The 27,491-nt window shown below is 41.8% G+C and overlaps 1 protein-coding gene across 2 annotated transcripts in view; it reads left to right on the forward strand.

The window, feature by feature from the left end:
• Nucleotides 1-27,491, forward strand: part of ADGRL3 (adhesion G protein-coupled receptor L3) — a 487,040-nt gene that overhangs the window by 153,473 nt on the left and 306,076 nt on the right. The window lies entirely within an intron of this gene.

Raw genomic sequence — 27,491 nt, forward strand, 5'->3', positions numbered from 1 at the left:
GCAATTTGTTAAGAAAGCAGCTCAGCTAGATGTGCCCTTATACACAGGTACTTCTCTAGCTATAGGATGCGAGTCATCTGAGTGCCCAGTGCATGTCTTTGCACTGGGCTGGGCCCTCTGGCTTTTAGGGCAGGAAGGCTGTTTGGTTAAATCGAAAAAAAAGAAAAAATTTGCTGTTTCCAGATGACAATTAAGGCATGTCCAGTGTTTGTGCTGTGACATTTTGTTCTGTCATAACTGCTTCCTTATGCTGTTGCTTTGTGATCCTCTCATTTCATAGCACACTGCTGCAGGTAGCTTGGCCCCCAGGTGTAGACTCTCAGACAGATGACTTGAGGATCCTCTTGAAATAAATGTTTTTTGCAGTGCTGAACAGGCTGTACTTCTTAAAAGTGGGTTAAGGGAATTTGAAATATCTCCAACACTTACTCTGTCTCTGAATTCAGGATGTTGAAGGAGGCATTACAGGTGAATGTCCTCCTTGCAAGATCTGTTGGTTTTTTGGTTTGGTTATGGGACATTTCCTAGATTTGGACAATGGCAGTGAATCCCCAGGGGAGAAAGAGCTGCAGTATAGTTTTGAATGGGCATCAACACTTTGCTATTAGCTCCTGCTGGTTTGGAGTGCTGAGACACATCCTTAGGGAGGAAAAATACCACAAGCCATATTGTAGCATGTTGTCTAAGCCAAAGAAAATAATTGGGCTTTGGAAATCTGTGTGTGCTCGTGCTGCAGGGTGGGGTCCAGACCCTCATGGATGTCCAGCTGATGGCCTTCATGTGGATTTTTGGTGATTTGGGGAGCAGAGGAGGCTTACCTTGTCCCCAAGCCAACTGGGGGGCACAAGGGGGTTTGGCCCTAGATGCGCAGTAACAATTTGCTGCAGGAGCAGTCATGGGCTGCAGCCATATGACCACTTTCCCTTGAGCATCATTTCTGTTCCTTGCTGTTTGTGGAAGTGTGTCTGGAAGGAACCACTGCAGATCAACCTTTGTCACTGTGGTGTAATCTCAGCTCTGCTCATCCCAGGGCTTTTCTGGCATTCCTGCTGGGAGGTGCATGCTCGTACTGACCAATGCTTAGTAAAAGTGCCTTGGCACTGGTTTGTTGTAGGGTTTTTGGTTTTGGTTTGTTTTTTTTTTTTTTTCCCTTGGGGCAAACTGCCACTGTCTAATAATACCAAGGCTGATACATCTGTAGTTTGGTACAACAGATCAAGGCAGTGCTGCCATCTCTAAGAATAATGCTGTCTCCAAAGCACATGGAGGAGGATTAAATGGTTTTCCAGCAACCTGCTGCCGTCTGTGCAAACCATTTCCCAAAATATGCTGGTAAATGCCTGTGGGAAGAGCTGCAAGTCTGGTTGTGTTTGCAAAACAGTAGATTAGTCACACGTCCTATCGGCAAGGTTAGACAGATGTCAGCAGCCTAGGTGGAAAGGCAGCAGTCAGAGAGGGCAGGTACAGAGCCAGGTGTGTGGAGTAAGGCAGATTCCTTGGAGGTGGTGGGGAAGGAGAGGTGGCAGCACCAGAGACCTGGGAAGTTTTGAATCCTTGCTCAGTAGAGGTGTCTGCCAGAGCGTCGGTGTCCTTAAGCAGAGATTGGCCTTTGTGAGCAGGCCAGTGGTGATGGTGGTGTTATCACTAAATGAATTCTGTAGAGTTGAGAGGCTACTGTTTCTACTGATTCCCTTTGAGCCAGATTCTGCAGCCTTTTCTTGCATTCAGCAGCTTGATTTTCTGAATCCTGTTGGTTTTGAGGAGAGCTATTGAGTGCTAAACCCAGATCAGCTTGAATATTGGTGGAATAATCTGGTTTTATTTACCCAAGTGATATATTGAAAGTCTGTAATTAAAAGGGGGAGAGGGCTCTTCAAAGCATCCTGCTTTTCATGTTGCTATCTTGCCTAAGAAATGTATCTTTTCTGGGAGAAGCTTTCCCACTGAAGTGTGCATCTCTGCAGAAGGAAAAACAAATACCGACTCTGACATAAGCTCTGTTCTTCCTTGAGGCCTGTGAGATAGCAGCATAAAATATGACATTTAACATCAGCCTTTTCTAAAGGCTTCTAGATAATTGTGAAGGATTCTTTTGTTCAGACCAGTCACTTTTCACAGATCCTCTGATAAAACTCTGGAGGCGAATATCAAAAGCAGAAACTTTCCACTCTGATCTGGAAAGCACTGCATTAAGAGGTCTGTTTTTAGCATTTGTCTTACCTTAAAACTGATAAGGCTTTAGACATCTTGCTCTTGCTGGAAACTGGTGGGTTCATGACCATGAATTCAAAGCTGCTATACTGACACTTGTCATACTTGAAATGAGTCAGGACTGTGAAGAGCCCAGTCATTAAAATGATCCATTATTCTGATGACCTGTTCATGTGTGAAGGCAGGATTAGTCACTGGAGTTTATTTGGTGTCCTGCCATCAGCTGTTTATATGGAAATCGTGAGCTCATTGAGGTTGAAGATTCTGGCTACTTGATGTTACACCACCTAGGGCAGTGGTGCGCAGAGCCAGGATTGAAATCTTCATTCACCTAAAATTATTCCAGGGAAAACATTTTGATTTGCAAATGGAAGACCCAAAAATTAAGGTAAATTCTTTGAGTCATAGTCAACAAGGTCCCTCTTGATGGTCCCAAGTACTTTTCTGAAAGAACAGAAAGTCAATTTGAGGCTTATAAGTAAACTAGAACATTTCTTCTTTGGAAATGTGACATTAAACAAAATACAAGCTTTAGCACAAGTACGTCAGGGAGGCTGGACAAGGACATATCACAGATGAGTTGCAGAGGCATAAACAGGACAGAGGCTCCTAAATCCCTGCTCCTTGCCTTGCCCCTCCCATTTCAAGGAACTTCTCATCACCAAGCAGGGTAGGAAGAAAGCTCTACTTTTGGTGGAATATGTCAAGCACTTCCAATTGGATGTGATGCTTAACTTAAAGAGCTTGAACATGCTTATGGATTTGAGATTTTGTGCCCTCTCTCTTCCCTTGAGAGGAAGGGAATGATTTGCTGCTCTGAATGCTTTCTGTGAACATCAGGACTTGAGTTAACACTGTTCAAAATCATCCGTTTACATCTGGCTTCAAGTTGAAGTTATAAATACTCTGCTGGCACTGTGAGAGAAAAGCAAGCAGATTATCCCAAGTCATGACCATTATTAGGGTGGTGCTGACACTTGCTTGAACTTTTCTTGGGGGCTTGAGCTGAATTTCAGATTTGTGGTGAAACCTAAATGCAGGTCAGCAGAGTGCTGCCTCAGACATGGTAACAAAACCCCTTGCTTGGTGCTATTTATAATCTTTTAATTTGTATTCTGGCCTGCTGAGCTCTCTGAGGACTGAAATAATGGTGACTGTAACTCAGCTCCCAGCAATAGCCCATTTCCAGTAGGGTTGCTCTCTTCTGTAGCTATTGAGTCCGCATTAAACAATCCTGTTGACCTGTCTTTCCTCCTTTCAGAGGGGCCTTATGACATGGTACAAACACAGTGCTTTTAACAACCTGACCAGCACAAGCAGGAAGAAATTTGGTATAGTTGTGCTTCTACCTGGAAGGTTCCCAAAGCTGAGGTTCTGGCAGCATTGACCTTCCCGCTTGCTCTGCATACCATTTTGCTGAAATCGATAGGCTCTTGGCAGTGTGTGTGTTGTGAGGGGGTTAAAATTGGAGCAGGAATATTGGAAAGTAATCTGAACAAGGAATAAACTCAAAGCAAGATGTCTGTGGAGTAATAGGAGCTGTAATCTAGTGGATTAATTGATAGCCAGTGATTTCCTTTGTTTTCTGCCACCAGTCCCTTATCTTTTTCCATGTTTCCACCTTCAAAACCATTGTGTGCCTTGGTGCCTTGTTTTATAAAATGTAAGTTATGGAGAATTGTTTGCCTGGCACTTTGGATTTAGCTATTACTGGTTTTTACAGCTAGGAGAGACTAATTTTTTTTTGTTTTAGCCTCTAGCACATCACAATTCTTTTATTTTTCCAAGATGCTTCTCTCTGGATTCCTGTAGCCTGGGTTTTAGGCAGTCCGTAAGCCTTGCTATTATTCCTACCTTTCCTTGTACTCAAGAATATGTTATATCTCTTACATATATTTGGGCAGAACCCTGCCAAGAAATCATTTCCTTCTTCTCCCGTTATCGTTAGGCTTACAGTAGTCCCTGTGCCAGGAGCATGTCTGAGGATGGGAAGTGCTGGGGTCTTGCTTCTCTGCCTCTTGTCCTATACTTCCTACAGATAATCTTGTATTTTCTGGAGGCTTGTTGGTTAGCTGCTTGTTTGTTTGGATTTTTTTTTTCTTCCCTCATCTCTCCCAAATGACTTTGAAATGTGATATTATACTGTTTGTTTTTGGGTTTTTAAATTTTTTTTTGCAAAGAATAAAGTTGTATGGTTGTTATTTCAATTTGTGGGGCTTTTCATGCTTGTGAAATGATAATATTTTTACAAAGCACTTTTGTTAGTAGTTATATATGTAGACTGAAACTGACTGATGGCCAGATAAACAAGAGCTGTCTGCTTTTCTTTTAGGTAACTAAAATAAGCTAGGGAAGGGGACTGGTTTAGGCTTTTGCACCAGACTTGCTGATTGCAGTTCTTGATTCAGAAATGTAAAGTGTGCTTTCTCCCAAAGGCTAGACATCTGCAGCTAGACAGATGCCTCATTCATGGGCAGCTTACTGTGAGAACGTGTGCTGGTATGCCAGGGTTTGTGGCATGTGTTTGCTGTTGTCCTGCAGGAAGGAGCAGGTTGAGATAGATCTCACAAGGGAACCAATGAGGTCCTGCTGACCATGGAATTAGGGGTGTGTACACATTGACCAAGGAATATGATGTCTTGTTTCAGAACAGGGTATTTGGGACAGGTGAAGTTCTAATGCTGGGTTTATGAATAAGTTGCTGTTACAGGCAGCATTGTTCTTCTTATTGCAGGCCATTTCTGTTTTTTTGGCCTGATTTCCACAGTTTTCCTTCAATCACAGTAGAAGCAATTTGGTCTCCACAAATAAGGTTTTTTTATGTTAAAATTTATTATTCTAATTAAGGAAACCAAGATGTCCAAGATAATGTTTCATGTTTGCAGCTCAGTTCCTCATTTATTAATACCCATGAGTACTTCTCTGTTGTGGCTGAGTGCAGTTTGGATGAGACCATAACACAGCACTTGAAAATTATGAAAGAATGTCTGCTAAGGCTAAATCCTTGTCTGTCTAAGGCAGTTTTGTGGTACTTGGGTGTACTGACTGTTTTTGCCTTAAGCACAGCTTAATGAGAAGAAAAAAAAATCAGCACTGTGGTAAGAGGAGGAGGCATCTCCCTGTCTCCATACTTGAAAAGCCTAAAGGATAAATCCAGTCAGTCCTTAAAGGGGGTGTGTGTATGTTTTTTCTCCCTTAAAAAAATATAAATCCTAATTTTTCAAGCAAACAACAGTAATATTAGAGAGCAATGGCATGCAAAACAAGCGATTCAAGTGCATTAGGGATTGACAGCGCTGTGGAGAAAGCACAGAGAATCAAGGCAGCATTTGCCCTACTTTTATTTTTTAATTTTTTATTTTAGCTCAATGTCAAGCATGGAGGTTCCAGCTTTTGGTACCTGCCTTCTGATACTGCAGATATTTTTGTGTTCCTGTCCCATGTTCATGCTTATCTGTGCATATATTATAAGCAGGTGAGTGGAGGCATTGCAGCAAGCAAGAAAAGTTAAGTTTGGCCTTGCGTTTGTTACTCTGGTGCTTCTGCCTTAAAGGCAGTCTATGTTGGCTTATTTTAAAACTGTGTTAAAGTAAGAGGAACATAATAAAGATGCGGGTGTACATGCATGCTGCTTACTGTGGGTCAGCAAACCCCAGGGAGAGGTGTTTCATCGTCTACTGGCTGAGAATTTAAAACCAACAAATCCCTCCCCTGCGGAGATAAAGCCCTTGTGAACACTTCGTTTATTATCATAGTCTGTTTTGCTCCCAAGCTCTTTCCTTCAGAGAATCACCTATTTAACAAACCTCTTGTGAAGGTCCTTGGGAAGATCAGGCGTGTTTTGGGCTGGCAGTGGGGAGGGGAAAGCCAGTGTGCCAGTGTTGTTGGCCATCCTTGCCACCTGTTGAAGGGAGCTCCTGTGGGAGGTGACCTCTATGTCAGGAACAGCACTGGTGACACCATGGGATGGCACCTTCTGGTTGCCTGCTCTCTCTGCCATCTTGCATGTGGCTGGGATTTGCATTCTAGCGAATAAGCATGGCCTTTTACACAGGCAAAAAGAAGAAGAAAAATGCTTATGTGCCTGACCTGCATTGCACGGGTGTCTGGCAGCTCATTTTTTCAGCTGATGCTTTGATGTGTGTATTCAGAATGGCTGTGGGACTGTGAGTAAGGGAGAGTGACTGACCTGAATTTTGGTAAAAAAGCCCAAACAAAACAGGCAGGCAGGTGAGATTTCATCAAGTGCCAGAAGAAATAGATGATAGACTGGCAAATGATGCCTTTTTCATCCTTTAAACTGTACAGCTCTCATTTCTCTGAACGTGGTTTAAAGTTGTTTTCCCCTTCCACTGTAAGTGATAAACTCTTCCAAGGAGGGGAACAATCATTTCTACCTTGTGCTAAGTGTCAGGACACATTGCTACTTACATAAAGAATGACTGTTTATTTTTTTTTCTTCTTCTTTTTTGTGTGTCTATGTCTTCCTACCAGTCTGACATATCTTTTTTTGGCATCCTCCTACCTGACTTAACAAAGGCTGCTTCTACAGAGGCAGTCTTTTTGTTGTGCTGTCTTCTACAACCATGGACTGGGTAAAAGTTAATAACTCTTGAACAGCAACTGGGGAAAAGTAGTGGGTAGGTGTCCTGTGCTGAAGAGAAGCCTCTTTGCTTAGAGTCATGGAATCAGGTTGGAAAATACATATAAGATGGAGTTCAGCCATAAGCCTAGCTTATGTCCATCCCTAAACTATGTCCTGAAGAGCCACATCTACACATCTTTTTAAACACCTCAAAGAATCCTTCACTTCCCTGGGCAGTCTAATGCTCAAAAACCATTTCAGTGAAGTTTTTTCCAAATATCCAGTCTAAAACTCCCCTGATGTAACTTGAGGCCACTTCCTATCATCCTGTCAGTTTCCTGGGAAATTTCCTGTCAATTTCTCTCCTGCGAGAAGAGACCAAACCCCACCTGGCTACAACCTCCTTTCAGGGAGTTGTGGAGAGTAAGTAGGGTCTCTCCTCAGCCTTTTTTTTTCCCTAGGCTAAACAATCTCAGCTGCTTCTTAGAGGACTTTACCCTCTAGATCCTTCATCAGCTTTATTGCCTTTCTCTGGACTCGCTCCAGCACCTCGATATGTTTCTTGTAGTGGGAGGCCCAGAATTGAACACAGCATTTGAAGTGTGGCCTCACCAGTGCCCAGCTCTGCTCCTGCTGGCTGCACTGTTGCTGATCCAGGCCAGGATGCCATTGGCCTTCTTGGCCACCTGGGCACTTGTTGGCTTGTGTTCAGCTGTTGTTGACCAGTACCCCGTGGGTCCTTTTCCACAGGGCAGCTTTCCAGCCTCTCTCCCTCAGCCAGTAGTGCTGCAATGGGTTGTTGTGACTCAAGTGCAGTACCTGGCACTTGCTCTTGTTGAACACCATGCAGCTGGCCTTGTCCCATCAATTCAGCTTGTCTAAATTATAGGTATGTTGGTAGCCAATCTGAGGGAAAAATACTACCAGCTCCCATCCCTTTTGCCAACCTACTCTATCATCTATTTTCTGAGATGTCTGTGTTGTTAAGTGCTGTTGAAAAGTTCTGTCTGGAACCTGCCTTCCAGGGAAAAGAAATAGTTGACTTCTTCCTCCTCCCATAGACCAAATGTCTATGATTCCCCTTTGGCAGTCCATCCAATGCTCAGGTGAAGATGATGCTGGGGTAGCTTCCCCTCAGCTTCATGTTGGGTGAAGGTGACTTCATTTTTTCTATGTGCGTCCAAACAGTGTGATGAGTTTTGGGCTTTGTGCCTATCTGTGAGCTGAATTCTCACTTGAACTTCAGTCTTCTTCTTGTGAGACTGCAGATTTGTACTACCTATGGCTACTCCTTCACAGGAAGTGTTGCTTACAGGATGCGAACTCCAGAATCAGATTTAATGTTGGAAAGGATTTTCTAAATGGTTTTGTTCTCTTCCTTCCAAGAACCACATGGGCATTTAATGCTCTTCGTAGTCCACAGGAAATGAACTCAGGTTGACTCAAAGGACATCTCATGGGAGCTCAGTCTCTGTGAAACACTGATGAAAAGTAAATAGTTTATCTGGTGGGTTTTTTTCCTTACTATGGAATGCACATCCAAATCCCTGTTTTAAAAAGAGGGAGTGTTTTTTGTGGTGTTAGTTCAAGTGCTTCAAACTTCCCCTTTGTTTGAATGCAGAAAAAGAAACTTCTCTTAGTGTAGCAGCACTTTTTGCTCATATAGCTGTGCACCACTGTAAATCCAACTGTTCTACCTGAGTGTGCAAACATGCACAGAGCCTGCATGGCTGCCGAGAAAGCCTTCAGTTCTTCTCCTTTTCTGCTGCTGTAACCTCTTGGTTCTTCTGCTTTTGTAGGTTTTGCTTAATGTTTGGTATTTGAGGTCAAGAATCATGCCTTTTAATCAAGGCTGCAAATCACCTGGTACTTTTTGAGAACTGTGTAATAGTGATTTGCTGTCAACCTCTCAAAGCTGCATAGAAAGTTAAATTCTTACCAGAACAAAGGGTGATCACCTTCTGATGAATTAACTCACAGGCAGTTAACATAGTAACTATAATGTCTCCAGACATCTGTATGCTCCCTTTCGCCAGCCCTCCATATGGCACAGAGTTCGTAGGCAGAGAGTAAAAAAGCAGTCCCCCCATGAAAGGTGTTGCTGTGTTTCATGAGACCATTCCTTACTCAGCCACTGCCATGATCCAGTCCTGAAACTGGCCGCTGTTCATGTAGAATATGGTGGTGCTTCATAAACAAGGCACTGCAGGGCTCCAGAGTCCAGGAGGTACCTGCTGTCTCAGCAGTGTTGAATGCTCTGCCAAATATAAAACCGGTTCTCAGGGAGATTTTGCCACTTGTGGAGGACAGTGAGGGGTCTTTTGGGTATGTGTGCTGGCTAGAGTTAGTTTTCTTCACAGTAGTTGGTATGGATTTGTACTGGAGACAGTGTCAATCATTCAGGGATATTTTGGTCACTGCTGAGCAGCGCTTGAACAGCACGAAGGCCTCTTCTGCCTCTCACCGCACTCTGCCAGTGAGGATGAGGGTGCATGAAGAGCTGAGAGGGGACACAGCCAGCGCAGCTGATCCCAGCTGACCCAAGGGATATTTCCTCCTAGATGGCATCTTGCCCAGCATATAGAGCTGGGGGGAGAAGGAAGGGGGAGACAATTGTAGAGCGAGAGTGTTTCTCTTCCCAGGTAACCATTGTGCATGATGGTGTTCTGCTGATCTGGGTATGGCTGAACAGTTGCCTGCCCATGGGAAGCTGGGAATGAATTCCTTGTTTCACTTTGCTTATGTGCACAGCTTTTGTTTTGCCTATTAAAGTGTCTTTATCTCAACTCATGAGCTTTCTCACTTTCACCCTTCTAATTCTCTCCCTCTTCCCACTTGGGAGAAAGCGAATGAGCAGCTATGTGGGGCTTGGTTGTTGTCTAGGATGAAACCATGACACTAGAAGACACCTGCTCTCATGCAGGGGGGGGCACTGGGGGTATTTATTAAGGAATTTTCCTTGAGGCTTTTGAGAAGCCTGGTGTTCCAAAGACTGATGCGGGATGTGCTATGACTTGAACCCACTGCATCTTTGTGAAGAAAAAAGGTTTTAAAAGTCACTTTTGCTTTAGATAGCTGGAAGGATGTTAAAAAAAATAAGAAAGAATGTAGGTAGGTGATGGGATGGAAATTGAGGGAGAAGAGATAAATAAAAGCTTATTTGTTTATTTTTTTGTTAACATAGAAGTCGTCTCTGATACTCTTGCTTGGATGACTTTTGTCGTAAGTTTCTCAGGGGCAAAAACTAGTTAGAATCCATTTGATTCCATGTTGCCAACTTGCTGTTCCAACAAATGTGAGAATTCTTGTGCGTGTGTGTGACTTTCTTCTCTCATTTCCTTAGATCCTGAGCAGCAAAGAGATTGCCAGCTTGTCTGATAAATACTTCCAGGAGAACCTGGTCAGAGGGATTTTGTGAGCTCCTGAGGATTAGGGACTGGGATATAAACATCTGCTGCTTTTGTGAATTGGGTTCATCACCCTCTTGTGACAGGAAGTTCCCTGGCTTAGGTAGAACAGGGGAAATTTCTTCAAGATGTTTTGATTTACTGCTTTTTAACACTGCTGGGAGACCCTTGATCCCATCTGGAGGAACCCAGGCTACCCAAATCACTTTGTACACTGTGACTGATCCCCTTGCTGTAGGAGAATTATCCAAGTGATGTGTTTCTGTCACAGGCAGGATGTAGGGATGCAGGATATCTCTAGTTGGTCTGGTTTTGGTGAGCCAAGTTTCATAGAAGCAAGGAGGCTTCTTGCTACCCTGGAACGTGGTAGGACCCCCCCTTTTGAGCTTGTAAAACTGCTTGCTAAATTAATCCCAACTAGTAACTCAAGGGATGCTGGGGGAGACTTAGTGGGCAGCTCTCTGTTTGTGGTCCTAAGCAGTATATTGGTTCTACACACACTCTTACAACATGAAAAAAAAAAGGCTTGAAGTGCTGATAAGGAAATTAAAGCTCTGGGTGCTGGGATGGAGGAAAAGCAAGGAAACACAGGATTTGAATTAGGGGCAAAAAAAGGGAAACAAGTGACTGCTGGTTGCATTGTATAACTGTATCTAGACCCAAACTTGCTGTAGGTCCAAGTGTCTGAAGTCCTTTCACATGTCTTTGAATAGGTCAGCAGTATCATAGGTCGAAATCCAAAAGATTGCTTTATTCAGCTGGAAGGGGGAAGTATTTGAATCATGAGACTGAGCACAGGTCATTAGTGCAGAGAGGGGATAAAATAAGTCGTGGAAGCCATTAACACAACAGTGATTAAAATATATCATAGTGGTGCCATAATTGGTACCTTGGCTGAGTGAGAAGTGAAGTACTCCAAGCTAGTTGTATTAAGTGTTCATTTCTGAGAGGCTGACAAAGATTTATGGCTTCTTTTCTGTAAGTCCCATTTAGTCTCTGTAGCACTACATCTTTTACTGATACACATAAGAAACAGTTACTGTTAATGACTGGACCATTTCTCTGAAGGGTATGTTTAAAATCTGATTATTCTGGAGGAGAAGGGGAAGCCTTGTTGACCTTGGGCCAGCTTTTGTTAAGGCTGTGTTGTTTTTAAAGTACCTCTGTAGGTGCTGCTTGACTATTTAAATGCAGTCTGTCCCCTTCACTTGCTGAAGGACAGCAGCCCTGTTCTCTCCACACTTTTTGGCCTGCCTGGGGCACTTTGGTGTCCTGTGATGGCTTCAGAAAAAGAATCATCTGCAAACCAATAGTGCTCCTGCCTGGCAGAAAAGCTGTGTTAGCAATTTCATGGCCTCTTGGACAAGGTAATAGGCCCTAGACTGGGGTCTGAAAGCAATGTGAGGGGCCTGTGTTTGCTCTGCTGGGTCTGTGAGAGCCTGAGCACTGGGGTCACCATGGGGACTGAGCAGCAACATGTAGGGGGAGGAGAATGGCTCCTTGAGGGTCATCAGAGGAAAGCCTTGGGGTCAGGAGTGGCTGCAGGAGCAAGGGATCCTGGTGGTGGAGGGTTCCACACCACCTGGGGATGGTGTGCAGCCACAAAGAGAAGGTCCTGGTGTCCAGAGGTATTGCTGCTCTCCACCAGGAGGGGATGGAGCAAGACCAGGCAGTGGCCACAGTGACCACATAGGGTAATCACCCTGAGATGCTGCTGGTAAGTTGGGGGGGTTCCTGTGCAGCCCTTTGCTACCCCTGCTGCTTCTGCCAAAACCCCTGCATCTCTGACTAGCTAAGGAATTCCCTGTGGAGGCCTCTGACACCAGGTCTCCTCGTCAGCGCTCTGTGGGGATGCACTCTGCCATAGGAAAGCAGTAGTAAGGTGCTTTCATGTTCCAGGAGTCTTGGGAAAAAATATAAAAAAAGGTTTAAATTTAAAGTTTTGTATGAAAAACTGTATCTACGCACAATATATATGTGTGCAACTTGCCTGTACTTTTCAGAAGGAGCAGTGCATGTTTTCTGTCAGTACTTGCTGCTGCTGTGGTCTTTGAACTTGTAATCTTCCTAAACATCTCCTGACCCTCCAGGCTGTCTAGCTGGTATTTATTGTATTTATTGTTTTACCGATGTGTTTATCCTCCAGTTCTTTCCTAATCCTGCCCTGGTTTTCACTCTGAGACCAGGGGAGCAGTGTGGGGAGGGAGAGGAAGGTAAGTGTGTCCCCAGAAGCCTTTCACCTGGCTGGAAGGAAGACAGGGACATGCAAGTCTCCAGCGGCTGACAAGCTTATCCATCTCTGGATGCAAAATGAAGTCAACTCAGGCATTAATTTTGCCTGGTTTTGTCCCCACTTAGCAGTGTGCTTTGTCTGTACACCTGTGTGCTCAGCAGGAGCACTGAGTGTCACAAACCCGTCCAGGTAGCCTTACTGAGTTGCCTGAGGTTGTTCTAACTAAGTGTTCAGCCTGATAATTTAAAGAAAGCAGAATAATTAAAAAACTAACTTTTGTTCTTAATGTTTAATGCTACCAAGGATCCTTGTAATTGTCTGATTTTAACTTCAGGTTTTTGGGAAATATTAATTAGGAGTTACAGTATCCAGTTTTACATAATGCAAGGTGATGGAAATCTTTCAGAAGGTGAAGAAAGAAGCATGGAAGTATAGCTGTACAGAATCAAAAGGTTCACATTGCTGCTCGTTCGGTTAGTGGCTTCCCAATATTGCCCCTGAACAGTATTGATTTAATTTTCTCACTGTGGATGCAGCATAACTTTGCTTTACACCACAGAGACACGAGTCTGATGTTTTCATTTCATAGTGATTTTCATGCAGGCTGCCTTTGAAATTGCTGGCCTTATGGACACAATTACTGGCTTTGTGAAGATGAGCAGCTCTGGCTTTGCTGCTTATCCTGGCAATTGTTTCTGTCCTGCCTCAGATAACCATGTGGTGGTGTTCCTGAGCATTCCTCTTTGTCCCTTTTCTTAATATGGGAAAACCTTTTCAGACGCTTGGAGGTAAAGAAGATAAAGGAATGTGTTTTAAAGGTGGCAGCTTTCACAAAGAACTTTGCTGATTTAAATTACAGTGAGAAAATGTAGAGGACTGAAGGGCTATGAGGACTGCGAAGGCCTGGTTTAGTCTTAAGTGTGGTCTGCAGGTATTCTCTGAAACTATGTACGTGACAATGATTTCATTAGGTGGGGTGAACCGGCCTGACTGACATTTTCACTTAAACTGGATAACAGCCTGCTGCTGACTGGAAGATTAGTAGTCAAAAATGAATAAAAGGTGCTGGCTGTTTTTGCAAGGAAAGGTAGCATAAATGCTGTGGGAGAGGGAGGCACAAGGACGTCCTGTGGATCCAAAGTATGTTAACCATTTCAGGATTCACTTTTTTATTTTTGAAAGACAACCCTGAGCTTTACTCCCAATTATTCCTGACGTGAGCTTTGTAGCTATAGCGTTTGCTTGGCCAGTGGTGCCATGCGTGGTAGGGAAGACTGACTCTGCCTCTCTAGTTCCAGTCATTTGTGGATGAGAATAGCAAGGCCCAGATTAGGTCAGAGAAAGATCAGTGAAAGAACAGTCTGGCACCTCATTTGTCTGAAAGCTAAATGCTGGTGGACGTATCTCAAGGCAGGTAGGAAACTAAAGTGTATAGGGGGAGCTGTAACACAAGAGAGTCTTGCAGAGAACAGTGCTTGTATGGCAGTGCTGGAAAATGCTCCACTCCCGTGATTCTCCTCCCTGGTGCCTTTTTGCACAAGGAATGCTGAAGTTGGTGGGGAAGACCAAAGAGGATGTTGCATTTATCCTTACTGCTGGTACCTGTGAGCTTGCCACCAGGGAGCAGCCCCACTGTCTGATTAGCTGTTCTGGTTTAATTGTGGCTAACTTCTAATTAATTATAAAGGGAATTCTAGGGAGGTCTGTGTCCTCAGCTATTCTCCACCTTGTAGTTCCTCTCAGTCTTGCCTTACAGTAATGAAAGCCTTGAATTGATGGCAGTGCTTCTCAGAGAAAAGTCAGCGGGTTGGGGGCTGAGCCCTATGGGATTGAGGGTCTAGGTATTTAAAAATGGTGCAGCATATGCAGGCTGAAGTATATTTGGTGGCAGGAGAAAGTTGACCTGAAAATGTGTGTGTATTTTGCACTGGAGGAGGATGGGGAAGAAGAGACTTGCCCTCTTTCTGAGGGAAGAACAGCAGAAATGGTGGGGGAATCAGGGACATGGAGAGCTTTCCAGCAGCAGCCTCATCTTCAGGAGCATGGTGGTTCCTCCTGGTTCTCCTCTCAGCTCATAGAAGGCTGCCCAATGGTCTGACCATTTTATGCAACAGAGCTCTGAGTCATCACATTGCACATATCTTCTCTGACTAGAGGGAAAATTGTTTTAGTTACTGTCAGTTCTGGGTAGGGGAAAAAAATCCAGGGATACTATTTTCTCCAGCAAATTGGCTTCCTTAATCAAAATCCTGTATCAGCCAGAATGTTTCAACACAACTGAAATCTTCTGTTAAGAGCACCTTAGTTTCTTAAAATGAAGTGCCATAGATTGAAACATTAGCAGAGAAAGTAATTTCTAACATGATAATAGGAAAACCCAATTTTTATAAAATATTGAAATTTATAATTATTTTCAGGAAAATTTAAAATTCAGAACAAGTCATTTGGGTCACAAATGCTTGGGTAAAGAGCAAATTTCTATATTCTGTGTTCTGAAGGGAGAGCTTACATTATTTTAATTCTCAAGGAAGAGATAAAGGTAACTTTGTTGGGATTTCCCTGGTATGTGCAGGTTGGTTGAGAAGTCCTGGCAAACCCGGTCATGTGAGCCAGAGACTTCTGGTGCTTCAGAGGGAAATTCAGTTCTGCTGCTGGATAACCCAGCATGATTTCCTTGTCTTTGAGTTGATTAACTCCTTCCTCTTCAAGTGATGGGACTTGTAAAGACTCAGGCTTGCAAAACCACCTGATTTTCTTGTGTTTGGGAGTGCAGTGTGTTAGTCTCAGTACTGGGTTTTTTAAAAAACAAGGGCAGTTGTAAAAGGGGAGGAAACTCTTGGAAATTTCCCAACCTGATTAACATGAAAAGGCATTTTTGTTTCCTGCTGTCAATATGTGACTGTGACACTCAACAAGCCTCTCATGGATGAAGAGGATGTCAACCTCTGACATTAGTGGAGGTCTTTGCCAAAAATTGCTTTCCCCTCCCTCTGGCTGTAACAAGGTGCTTGTTTGGGTCATCTGTCCCCCCCGCTTCACTCTGCCAATCTGAGCCCCACATCATCAGTGAGTTTAATTCCTAATGCAGGAGGAAGAAATAATGCATGAACTCTGATAAATTTCTGATAGCAAACTGTCCCGTTAGGATTCTCCTGCTCTCTCCCCCTAAGGTTGTCCACAGCCTGAAATCTGGCATGCAGTGCTTCGGCTTTTTACATGCAGATTTTGGAGCATTTGATGCTAAATGGTTCCTGGTGATCGCATCCAATTTAGGAATGCTATTTTTGTTTTCTTCCATAATGAGACAGCCCTGGCTGGGACCTCAGTCTGTGGGCTTGTATATGATGCACTGCTGAACTGTACTGGCTGTGTTTGCACTGCAAGTGAGCTTTGGGCACAGGCAGTGTTGGATTGTGTGGTCAGAAGGGACACCAATGCCAGGGAGTAATCCGCCCCTTCTTGCTCTCAGAAAACAAATTTAAGTCTTCTCTCCATATTTCTGTAATCAGTATAGGCAAAGCTCAAATGGAAAAATGGTATTTTAGGGAAAATTAATTTCAGATATTGAGCTTTTTCCTTGATGGTAAGTTTGGATCTTGGTAAGAAGGTCTTGATCTCTTTCAATTCAGGCAGTGCCTCTTTGGGGTTCCTTTGCTCTGGACATGAAACTAATGTAAATGGAAGGTAAGCAATGAATGAAAGGACCTTAATGTTAGAATTTTAGCCATCAGTTGGCTCTTTTACATTTGATAGATTTTCCCATCACAGGCAATCTGTGTTCTTGCTTGCTCAGATCCATGCTGATGCCAAGTGCTAAACAATGACACTATCTATCTTTCTGCACTATTTGCCAATTTTGGTTACTTTTGAAGCCCAGTGTTGCTGCTTTGGCCTTGTGAATCTCCCTTATAGGGAGAACAAAATGAACAGAAGAGTGATTTCTTTAGCAAAATATTTAGCGTTTGTCTTTCTGTCATTTATCCCTTTGTTTTATAAACTACAGTGCTTAGTCCACTTACATAAAATAAGTCAAAGTAAAGATGTAGTAGAGAGTTGTTGTTTGTTGTTTACAGTGAATTGCCTTTCAGATAATCAAATGAAGTACTTTATTGCAGTTTCACTTCCAGCTATAACCTTAAATAACAAAGGTTTTACTTGCTGCTTACTAGGCTTAGGGTGATGTTTTCAAAAGCTCTCTCTTGATTGTACATCTTCCTTCAACAGTCAGCAGGATTTTGCCAGTGACCTCAGATGAGCTAGCTTTGGAGCAGCAGTGCTTTTGAAACCTTCTCCTGCAGAGGAATGAGAAATGGGGACATTTCACAGGGAACATTTCAGGAGGTACCAAAAGACTTCCTCTTCCCCAATAATTCATGTTGCCTATCAAACGTTGCTACATCTTGGTATTTACGGAGTCCCCTGCAAAATATCAAAAGAGACAGGCCCATACACCAGATTAATTATCTTGCCTTCTAGTTGCCAGAGGTGCTTCATTTCTTCTTTGGAATTGAATATGATTCCTGCAATTAAATGTTACTCCTTGACTAGTGAGACATCTCACTTCTTATCCAGGTGGAAGCATGACATTAAGAGCAAAATCAGAAGTGGACTTTCATACCACAAATAAAGGTGTTACTGTAAATTTTACAGCTGTTATACTCAGATATATGGAAATGAGGTTATTTGCTGTTTCCTTATAAATAATGGAAGCAGAATAATTAAGTTCATTGCAGAGTTTCTAGTGGCACAGCCAGTCTGACTGTATTCAATGGTATTTAATTTTGCCAGATAGCTGTGACTGAGTTAAATGTTGAGAATCCTTTCTTGATTATTCTAAATTCAGTGCATACTTTAAAATGTAAAATGTTACGGAAGTTTGTTGCTTCAGTTGGACAAACTACAGATGACAGCATTGTTACTGAATGCTCATTCTTGTCCTGCAGTAGATAGCTGAAAGAGAAGTTCCAATCCCATGATTTCAGAGGGAGTCAAGTAGGACTCTCAGGTTTAACTGGGGGGGAAAAGTATTGAAGAATTTTCTGGGTTTAATTTGGGGTTTTCCCCTTCCTATTCTTTACATGACACTGCATCATTTTCTGGGACTTAACTTTTTTTAGTAAAGCCTGCTTTTGGTTTTCTGGTGGACCTCTCAGTGGTTGTTACTGTGTAATAGGTCAGTAAGAAATATGTTTGAGGCTTACAGAGGCAGGCACATGTTATACTGGCAAATTTCACAGCAGGTGCATTTTCTCTTTAGGTGGCTGCTCTGATACTCAGCTATGAGGTATGAAAAGAGGAAAAGTGTCTCATAGTCCTTACTCAGCACCCAAGACAATTATCTTAAGCACATTTATCCTGATTGTCCTCACAACTAATTTTTGCTAGAAAGCACTCAAGGAATTAATTAATTTTAGCCTTTCACTCATCCAAGTATTTTACTGTTTAAAAACTTGATAGGACCCATTAAAAAAGCACACATGCTTACTGGAGTAAGATTTTCTTCTGCAAAACTTGCTTTTCTTTTGCAAAAAGCAAGTGTTTGGTTTTAAAATACTTTTTGCAAGAGTTAAGGTGCTAGTCACTTTGGAGAAGAGCTGGTTATCATATATGTATTGTGAGGATGCCAAGTTGGGATGTGAGAGTGGAGCCTTCAGCTGGAAGCTCTTGGTGAAATTCCATCCAGGTTTAAATGTTCTGTTTAGTTAAGATCCCTCTTGTAGTTTCAGCTGGAAATATCTGGCCTTTGTTTCACTTGAGAAGGGAAGAGAGTGTGTGTGATCTGTATTATATAAATACTTCATCTGTGCAGAGCTTCGCATACAAGATGTTTTCTTCGTAGTATCATGAGAAGTGTTGACTCTCAGCTGTAATGCAGTTGCCCTTTCAGATTTGAAGTCACTGTTGTGTGTAGTAATGTGATGCTCCTCATTAGGAAGGAGATAAAAAAAATTGCAGTCTTTCAGCTTGTGTTTGAGGGGTATTTTCCTTAGGGATTAGACTGGGTGCAGTTCTGAAGGGCTGCTTCTGCAGGGGTTAAGGAGATGTTGAGTATTTATGACTGGTTATCAAAATCAGCTGGAAATGGTCCACTAACTGACTGAAGCTTGATTTCAGAGTTGAAGGGCACACACACATAGCTGCTCTGTTCTCTGCAAAAGAGTGTTTTCATGCCATTCTTTGTTTAGATAATGTGAGGGAGGAAGGGGTAAGGAGGAAGAAAACTGTTTTTTACTGTGAGAATGCCCAATACCTTCCGTAACTAGGCTTTGGGTGAGATGGTAACCTCTGTTAGTAGAATATAAGTAATAATAAAAGTATCCATGCAGAAAATGAGTGCAGTAATTAAATATCTTTCTTTTTATTTTCCCCTCCAAAGATCAAAGAGGTTCGACTCTTGATTAATGCACAACAGAATTCATTAACAGGCCATTGGTTATTACTACACAGACATTTGCTTTAGGGAACTATAACTACTTTTTGTTCACTAATTTGCCCTATTGCTTTTGCTATTGTTTCTGTGTATGCAGCTCCCTCGAGAATACCACACCTAGAAATTTAGATGCAACTTTTATTCTTCTGTATGCATATCTTTTTTTTTTTTTTTTTTTTTTTTTTTTTAAGTGGTGCCAGAATGCTGCTTCTGTGTTCCTGTCTTGCTTTCCTAGGCAGTGTATGCAGGGCTTTGCTTTGCTTGCCCACTTTTTTTATACGACATCAAGTGCTGTTTATTTTTCTCCTAGCAACCTACTGGGCTGCTCTTTGTCTCTAGGTCTAAAAAGATTTTTTCTTTTTTAATTTTTTTTCCTTGTAGGTATGAATGTTTAAGGTTGACTGCTTTGTGTTGAAAAATGTGACAGGATTTCTCACCTGCTAATGCTCATTTTTGAGGTAGACCCAAAAGAATAAATTCTAGCTAAGATTTTTTTTTCCAACACAGCAAGGTCAGGAGTTTGTTAATAGATTTTACTTCAATCCAGAGTCTTTTAAAATTTGCATTATTTGCTTGAATAATGTAGCCCTCCTGATATTTTCCAAGCCACTTACACTTAACTAATCACTTACACTTATCTTCAGCATAAACTTCATTGATTTTATTTCTCATTGAAAGCATCAGTAGTAGCAAATACAATCCTATTGGCTCACAGTCTATTAGAAATAAAATTATATTAAATGTCTTGTGGGGTGTGAAGAGGTTAAATCAAGGAGAGTCATCTGAGAAAGTCATCCTGGTGTGCAAAGCATAAATCTGCTTTATATTTAAACTAAGTGTCACCCACCAGCTAAAAATAGCAATGATCATTAAAAGCCAATTTGCTGCTAAACATTAATAGACATTTATTATATCATAACAGATCTGAAAGACAATTAAACTTATCTTTTTCCTAGATAACTCTCCTTTAAAAATGTGTTGTTCACCTGGCTTTTGCCATTAATCTCATTTACTAGCAATTTTTTTTCCACTTGATATTGTGCATGTATGCATAGAGTTGTGTGTAAGGTGATTTCTTGTTGTTACTGTCTTTCAAGACCAGTACATTTTCAGTGAGAAAAGTTATTATCCCTCCTTATACTGCCTTTTAGCTTCCTAATCAGCACAAAAAGTGAAGGAAATTTACACTTTCTTAGAGTAAAACAAGTAATATCTGCCATCCATTTGAGAAGAGGATACTAAGCAAGAACAAGATAAAAAATGCTCTGGATGCACATTTTACACATAGGAAGTAGATTACAGTTTCCTGGCTGTTTTCATTGCAATTCCTCAATCAAGTGGTACCTTTTCCCTGTTTTATTCCTGCATGTAGTCATATTTGCAAGTAGTGACTGGAGCTGAGGAAACCCAGCATTGTCAAAAGTACTGCTTCCTATGAGAAATGAAGTCATAATCCTGGTATTTTTGGTTCAGGTGTTGCTATCTGTCAGGTCCCATGAAACAAGCCATCAAAGGTGGGGGGCAAGGCTTTGTGCTTCAGCTCAGCATTGCTCAATTCGCTGTAGCTGTCAATGTCTTTAACTATGCTCTTTAACTTTCATAAGCAAAGAACTGTGGTGCCAACTGGGCTGTGAAGGAGAGTGCCCCAGGGTGGGCACAAGTCAGCCCTTTCCTCCTTTTCTGCATTGCCGGGCTCACAAAAAGTGGTCCACTGTCATCTTTGTAAGTAAGAAACTTCTGATATAATGCTGCTTTTGGGGGAGCAAACAGCTGTTCCTGACTGATGCACAGAGGGAAGGAGGCCACTACTATGTGCTCTGGGCTGCCTCCTGATGGATTCAGGCAAAAGAGAAATGGCTTCTCCCTGCATTCCCCTGCACACCTCAAAAAGAAATCCCATCCTTGTAGTGAAGGTAGATGTCACTAAACGCTCTCTATGTATATCTGCAGCTGCTCATCAGTCTGGAGCAATGCAAGTTAAAGAAGTCCTTTACTGCCAGGAAGAGGAAAGGAAGAAAATTAAAGGTGCTATGAAGGAGATAGCAGGAAGGGAGAGATAGGGAAGATAAATGAATATTGAAAAATATTTTAAAGGCTGCATCCAGAGGCATTTAGGAGTAGTCCTCCTCTGGTCCCAATATCAGACTGCGCTTCCCCTCTTTGAACTCTCATGGAACTTTCTGTCACTTCCGTTGACTAATTTTCTCTTTGGAGGCTGCCACTTCCTCACGGTAAAGCAAGACCCAGTGCAGGATCTGTGCCATCACAATTACAGTCATGGTAAGGCTCTTGAAGAAATGGGGCCAGGATGTGTGGGAGAGGTGATGCCTCAAAACATAAGCTGAGTTTATGGTAGCAAAGGGAAATTAAAATTATGCTGACCCTGGTGATAAGTTTGTCTGCGTTTTCAGTGCATGCACCACACATGTTTTATTTGTCACAGAAGAATTGCCGAAGGCTCTGTGGAATGCAAATAAGCATTGTGAGAGTATTGTCAGACCCAGACTTTCAACATCCTATAACATTTACAGGAAAAAAAAAACAAAAAAAACAAACAAAAAAAAGAGATTTGATTAAAAGTTATGCAAATTTCAAATCAAGTATGCTGAATTATGTTTATTTACCACTGGTTTACTGAGACTCTGAGCGGTATTTTGGTCCTCTTTTTAAGCTTCTCTCTGCAAGGAGAAATTTACTTGAAAAGAAAGCTGAAATTTTTATTATTGCAAGGATCTGCCACATATTGAGTTTTGCAATGAAATCATAACTGTTGGCAATACTGTGAAGAGTGCTTGCTTATGTATTATTTTCCCTCTATAAAGATGTGCTATCAACTAAAACATTTGAGGAAGATGGGTGTATTATGTAGGTATAATAAATTTTTGAGAAAGATGGGAACACCTCCCCAAAATTTTTCAGAAGATTGTTGCAATGATTGCTGTATACGGTGGTGACACAGGACTGTTCCAGGTGGTCAGAAGTTTATGGTGCTGTGCAGCTTGTGTGAAGAGCTGTATAGCTTTTCCCAATACTTGCAGGGTTATTTTTGCCCTGATGGGTTTGGAGTGGAGGGACTGACATGCTTCTTGCCAGCTGTGATCTGCTTTAGCAGGTGGTGCTTAAGCAGTGAGAGTACCAAGTTTTTTGTAATCAGTTTTCAGAAAGCCCGTTGATCTGGGGTTGTAATGCAATACAAACATTTGCATATTTTACCACATCCTCACATGATACTCTGCACCTTTTGAAATTTTGCATGTGTTAACATATATTTGCACACACACAGGGACCTTGTGAATGGTGTACTTTCCTCTGAAATCTGTGATGAATTATATTGCCAAGGATAACCAGCAGGCACTTAAAGAAAGTCTGGAACATTCAGTAGCTGTGATATTCAGATGTACAATTCAGTACATTCTTTCTAAGCTTCTAGACCGTATTTTCAAGACTCTTATTTTTTTTCTCTCTGTTACTTCCCCTCATCCTTCCATGTGTAGTCACAAGATGTGTGAATGGCTTCACTGTTAGCATAATTATATTTTTCTGCTGAAATTGCTTTGATTCTGGATTGAATGGGAAAACCAGAAAGCAGCTGATAGCTCAAGTTCCCTATTTGACCTCTGGAACAGCACAAAAGGCTCCATTTCACCTACACAGGAAAAAAACCCCAAGAGCTACTATATTCAGCTGGTCTGTATTCGGGTGTGCTTTCATCAAAGGCTTGATTAATCTGAAATGAATTAACTCGGTTAACACTTGAGAGTTATTTTGCAGCAAAACCCGCAGAACATCTAAAGAGCTCTTTGTCACTTTGAATTATAGCCTAAACAGGTGGTTGATGAGCCTGGTTTGAGCTGAGAGTGGCTCCTTGCTGCCCTGGCTACTCTCTTCAGGGAAGTGTAAGTAGCACTGCTGTGATACCCGAGAATCCAGGATAAACATAAACTTATTAGACAACTTACTGTTGTCATTGTTGCGTGGTTTTAAGGTTTTTAAAATTACTTTCCAGAGTGCTACATCAAGTATAAGGGAGGAAATAACAAGCAGAATGGTCTTGGATTCTCAAACAGTATGTATGAAATGAATATTAATGTACAGGAATGGCAGTTAAGTGCAATAGAGGTGCAAGTGCTCATTTTAAATCTTTCTTGGAAGAAGTGGCTTAGAAATACCGTGTCATTTTGCACATACTGGGTGAGACGTTGAGTCATTTCCTTCAGGGTCCACCATCTCAGCAGAGGTGTGAGAGCAGAAGCAGGGTCTGCAGTACAGGAAGAGAACATGTAGATGTGAACAGTTTGAAGCCACAAGCTGGTATGTCCTGTCACCTGAAGAAGGCTCCCTGGCTCTCTCACAGTGCTTCCTTGCATCTGGCAAACTTAAAACCTGAAATGAAGAGCCAACTCTCATTATTTTGAGAAACAAAAGTGGTTTTTTTTCTGAACTCGGTGAGAACTCTGACTTCATAAGTATTTGTGGTATAGGATGAACATTCTCCTGGGCTGAATGCAGACAGAGATAAAAGTTTACAGGCAATTCAGTTTGTCTCAGAAACATATTCCTGACTTCTTAAAAATGCACTTGGAAAAATCTGTCTATCAATGACCATGTAGCAGCAACTTCAGTGAGTGGCTATGAGTGAAAGCGCGTGTGGAAATGCCAGGAGTGCAGCTTGCTCCTGCCCTGTTCCCCCTGTGTTGTACAGTTGGTAATGTCTGTGTGACCTTTTACATGGCAGGTTGTGTTGCTGCCTCCACAAAGTGACCAGGGAGCCACATCCTGAGTACCTGACAGGGAAAATGAATTGAATTATGATAAAGGTAGAAAGAGATTGGAGGAGCAGAACCTTTCCTTTTTAGCAATGTTGCAAAAAATAAAAAAAGAAAGTGTTTTGCAAACAACTTATGGCCAAATGTATTGCAGAAATTCTTTCCTTTAGCTGTTCATAATGGGAGTGGAAATACAGCTTATTCTCTTACTTAAAGAAATTTTCTAACATTAAATTGCAGTTAATTTAATTTTGCAGATATTGCATGTTTTATTTTTTTCTTGCTGGGTTATTTCCTTCTCTTAACAAAATTCTGAATATATTGCCTGAAATAATCTCAAATAGCTGATGCTGAGAATGGGGAATTACACCCATGGTTTCAGCTTGGACCATCAGCTTCAAGGAGTTTAATTACTTCCAAAATTTCTCCCTCGTAAATAGTGAATTTAAACAATATTTGTTTGAAACATCACACTTATTTCTTACTTGATAGGTGGCTTTTGCCAAAGGAGGAGAATAAGTGCTGGAATCTTTTCTATTAAGAAGTATAAAACAATCCTGTATTTGTTTAAGCTAGTTTTGCTATGCACATTTTCAGGGGTGGGGAGGAAATTGCTGCAAGTAAAACTGGATATGAAAGCCCCAGCATTCCTATGTGTCTTGCTAATGGGCCCCTTTGTAAGACACTCTCTCCTCTCCCCTGTCTAGAAAATGCTGGATACCTGAAGCAGCTTTTGCTGTGTGAAAAGGGTAGGGAGCAGCTTTGTGCAGGTGCAAATGGTTGTGTTTGGAAGAAGGCAGTAATTAAATGGAGTTCTGACAGGTTTGACTTGTGCTGCTCTGAACTCTGCTTTGAATTCAGCCTATCTGTTCACTCACCACATGAACTAGTTTCCTTTTCTTTTTCACCCTCCCTGTAGACTGTCAACAGATGAGCTTAGAAAATACTCCATGTGCTGCTTGACATCAACTGCTGAAGAACAGACTTGGGTAGATGTTGAGATTGTCAGTGTATTTATAATGCTCTTTTATGAACAATGCCTTGATGAATACCTCACTGCTCATCTTTTTACTACGAGGCCTTAGTTTCCTTTATTTAGCTTTCTCCTATTCTGTCAGTAGCACTTTGAGCTGGATTTTTGGGAACTGCCAGCATGCAGTTCTGTTTTGGGTGATGCAGGAGATCAGACTGTGAAGGCACCAGGAGCAGCCCTTTGGGCATAAAGGTCAGTGAGCAGAAGAACTTTCTCTTAAATCAATGCAGGCAGCATCATCTTTGTGGTCAAAGTCCAAACCCCTCAAGTCAAGTCCTTAAATTTTTTCTGGGATAGCATATCCCTTTCTTGCATCAATAAAGGTAACATTCTGCTTTACAGCTCACAGATAGTGAACAGTTTTCTCTAGTTTCTCTCCTTGGCTGTACTTTACCTGAAGGTAATCCAACAATGAAGTGAATTTTGTTTTTCAGGCCTCTTTCTGCTGCCTGTGGGAGTTGAGTGACCATTAAGAAAAAGACTTGTTCCACTCATTTCCTATGTAGCTGTTTCCCTACAGATACCCAGTTCTCAAACACACTGTGATTATTCGATTACATGAAATACAAACCCACCCAGAATTTTGCAGCATTCCAATGTACTTGGTTAATCTAGTGGTGCCCTGTGTTGTTAAACACAGCTGGCGTGTCTCCAGACACATTGTGTATTTGGTAATATTTGTGTGAGCTTGAGTTGAAGGCTCAAGTTTAAGGACAGGGTTGTGCCAGCCAGGGTATGCAGACACCACCTGACAGGCCACAGCTCTGGAGTGTTCTGCTCTGGCAGGAAGGATGGTAGGGCAGAGAATATTTGGTCAGATTTACAACTGGAGTAAATGGTGCATAATGACGAGCTAGTCCTGTTGTCTCTTTGGCACAGGAGCTTTGTGACTCAATAATGTACTTTCCAGGAGGATAAAATGTTTATTTGTGGCTCTGGTGGTTCCAAGACATTAGTTCTCTAAAATTAGTGTTTGGACTGTGCAGAGGGTGTGTGAATGCTTTGCTCATTCAGCCTCAGCTGGTGAGATGATAGGAAAAAAAAATCCTAGAATCCTATCATGCAGGAATGTATAGACAGATAAAAAAATTAAAGGGTTCTGTGTAAGTATTTTGCTGACAATTATCCCTTCTCTGGGATAGAGAGCCTAATTAGTTTGTGGCTTCTTCAGATACACCCAAAACCTTTTTACTGCACCATAATGTTACCTCTTTCTAACAGGCTTAGATTATTCAGAACTGATTCAGTTTGAACAAATAAAAATTGAAAACAAACCTTCACTCTTTCACTGCCTAACTGAGCTTTTGCTTCAGGGAAGTGTACCTGTGCTTGCATAGCTTTCACCCATCTTTTTCATATGCCTTTTCAAATTTTGTAGCACAAAAAGCTTCTCACTTTTGAAACTTTAGCGAGGATGCTATAGAAAAAGCATGCATAAATAATGGCAGTGCTGTAGTTTGATGTGTACTGGTAGCCTACTAAAATATAAATGGAAAACTTGATCACTGTTTAGAATGTATAATTTAAAATATTCATGAGGCTCTTCCCTATTTGAAAAGCAGACTTCTAATATTATCAATGACCATTTTGATTAGTCCCAGCTTGAGCAAAGTTTTAATTTCAAGGATGTCCATAAAGAAGCCACTAGACTGCAGATTGACCTTGGATATTTTAGTAGCCCCACATATAGACATGAGAAAAGGGCTATGGAAACTAAATGCTACATTTGAGTGAACAAATTGCAGGGACAGACTGGGGAGGAGAGTCAAGTGAGAAAATAAAATCTTGGCAGTACAAGATATATTTATTTAAAAAAATGCAGCTTCTTTATAGACTTTGGTTCTGAACAATATGGGGTTTTATTTAGTTGATCGGTAAAGATAGGAAGCAAAACAAAGGCCACTTTGTCATGCCAGACTTTCAGAAATATACCCACATCACAATGGCATGCAGCGCAGTTTTTTCATACAGCTTTTTGGCTCAGACTTGGTTTTGGGTAAGAACAAAAGCTGGCAAAAACAGCTTCTGTGCTCAGAGAAGAATAACTTTGGTTGATCAGAGATTTTTAATTAGATCAGTACTGTGAAGACTGCAGAGTCTAAGTAGTTCAAAACAGATATGTAAAGTACTTTTCAATTCCTCATATTTCCTTATAATTTCAAAGTCAGTGGGGAGCTAAGTTTCAAACTGATGCTGCAGTTTAACTCTGTATAGTTGTTTTTTTCCTGCCAAGTTTGAGTCACCGTGGCCATCTAGGCCCTTCTGGAGAGATTAAAATGATGGAAAGCTGGAATACATTCTCCTGTTAAATGAGCGAATGTTTCTATTCAAGCATGGATTCAGATTTCCCCACGCTTTCCTGTGAGCGCGTGGGATGGACAAGACCATTATTTTTAATTTCACAATAAATAACTGCAGAGCTCAGCTAGCAGTGAGTAGCTGGCAGTGACTAGAAAGTAGCTGGTTATGGGATAAAGGTGACTTTAGGCTCTATTTGGGTTCAAAGCCTGGTCCAGATGCAGTCATTAAAAGCCATACAGGTCACCTCAAACAAAGAGTCTCTTTTTGGCATATCATCAGTGGAAATACTCCCAAGCTGTGTTACTAATCCCACTGCCTGGCCTGGTATCTTGCCGTTAGCATCCACATTGGAAGCATGACAGAAATGCAAAAGGGACGGAAAAGTCTCAGCTTTTTTGTTCAAAACTGCTGTCTGGGGCCCTCTTTTGAGAGAGGAAGCAGAGCACTTCTACAGTTATCCACCAACTGGTAACTGGTCCTCTGCACAGGCATAAGTTTTAATTCCTATTTTATGTAGGAATGTGC

Source organism: Vidua macroura, chromosome 4, assembly GCF_024509145.1.
Source record: "Vidua macroura isolate BioBank_ID:100142 chromosome 4, ASM2450914v1, whole genome shotgun sequence".
Lineage (NCBI taxonomy): Eukaryota > Metazoa > Chordata > Aves > Passeriformes > Viduidae > Vidua > Vidua macroura.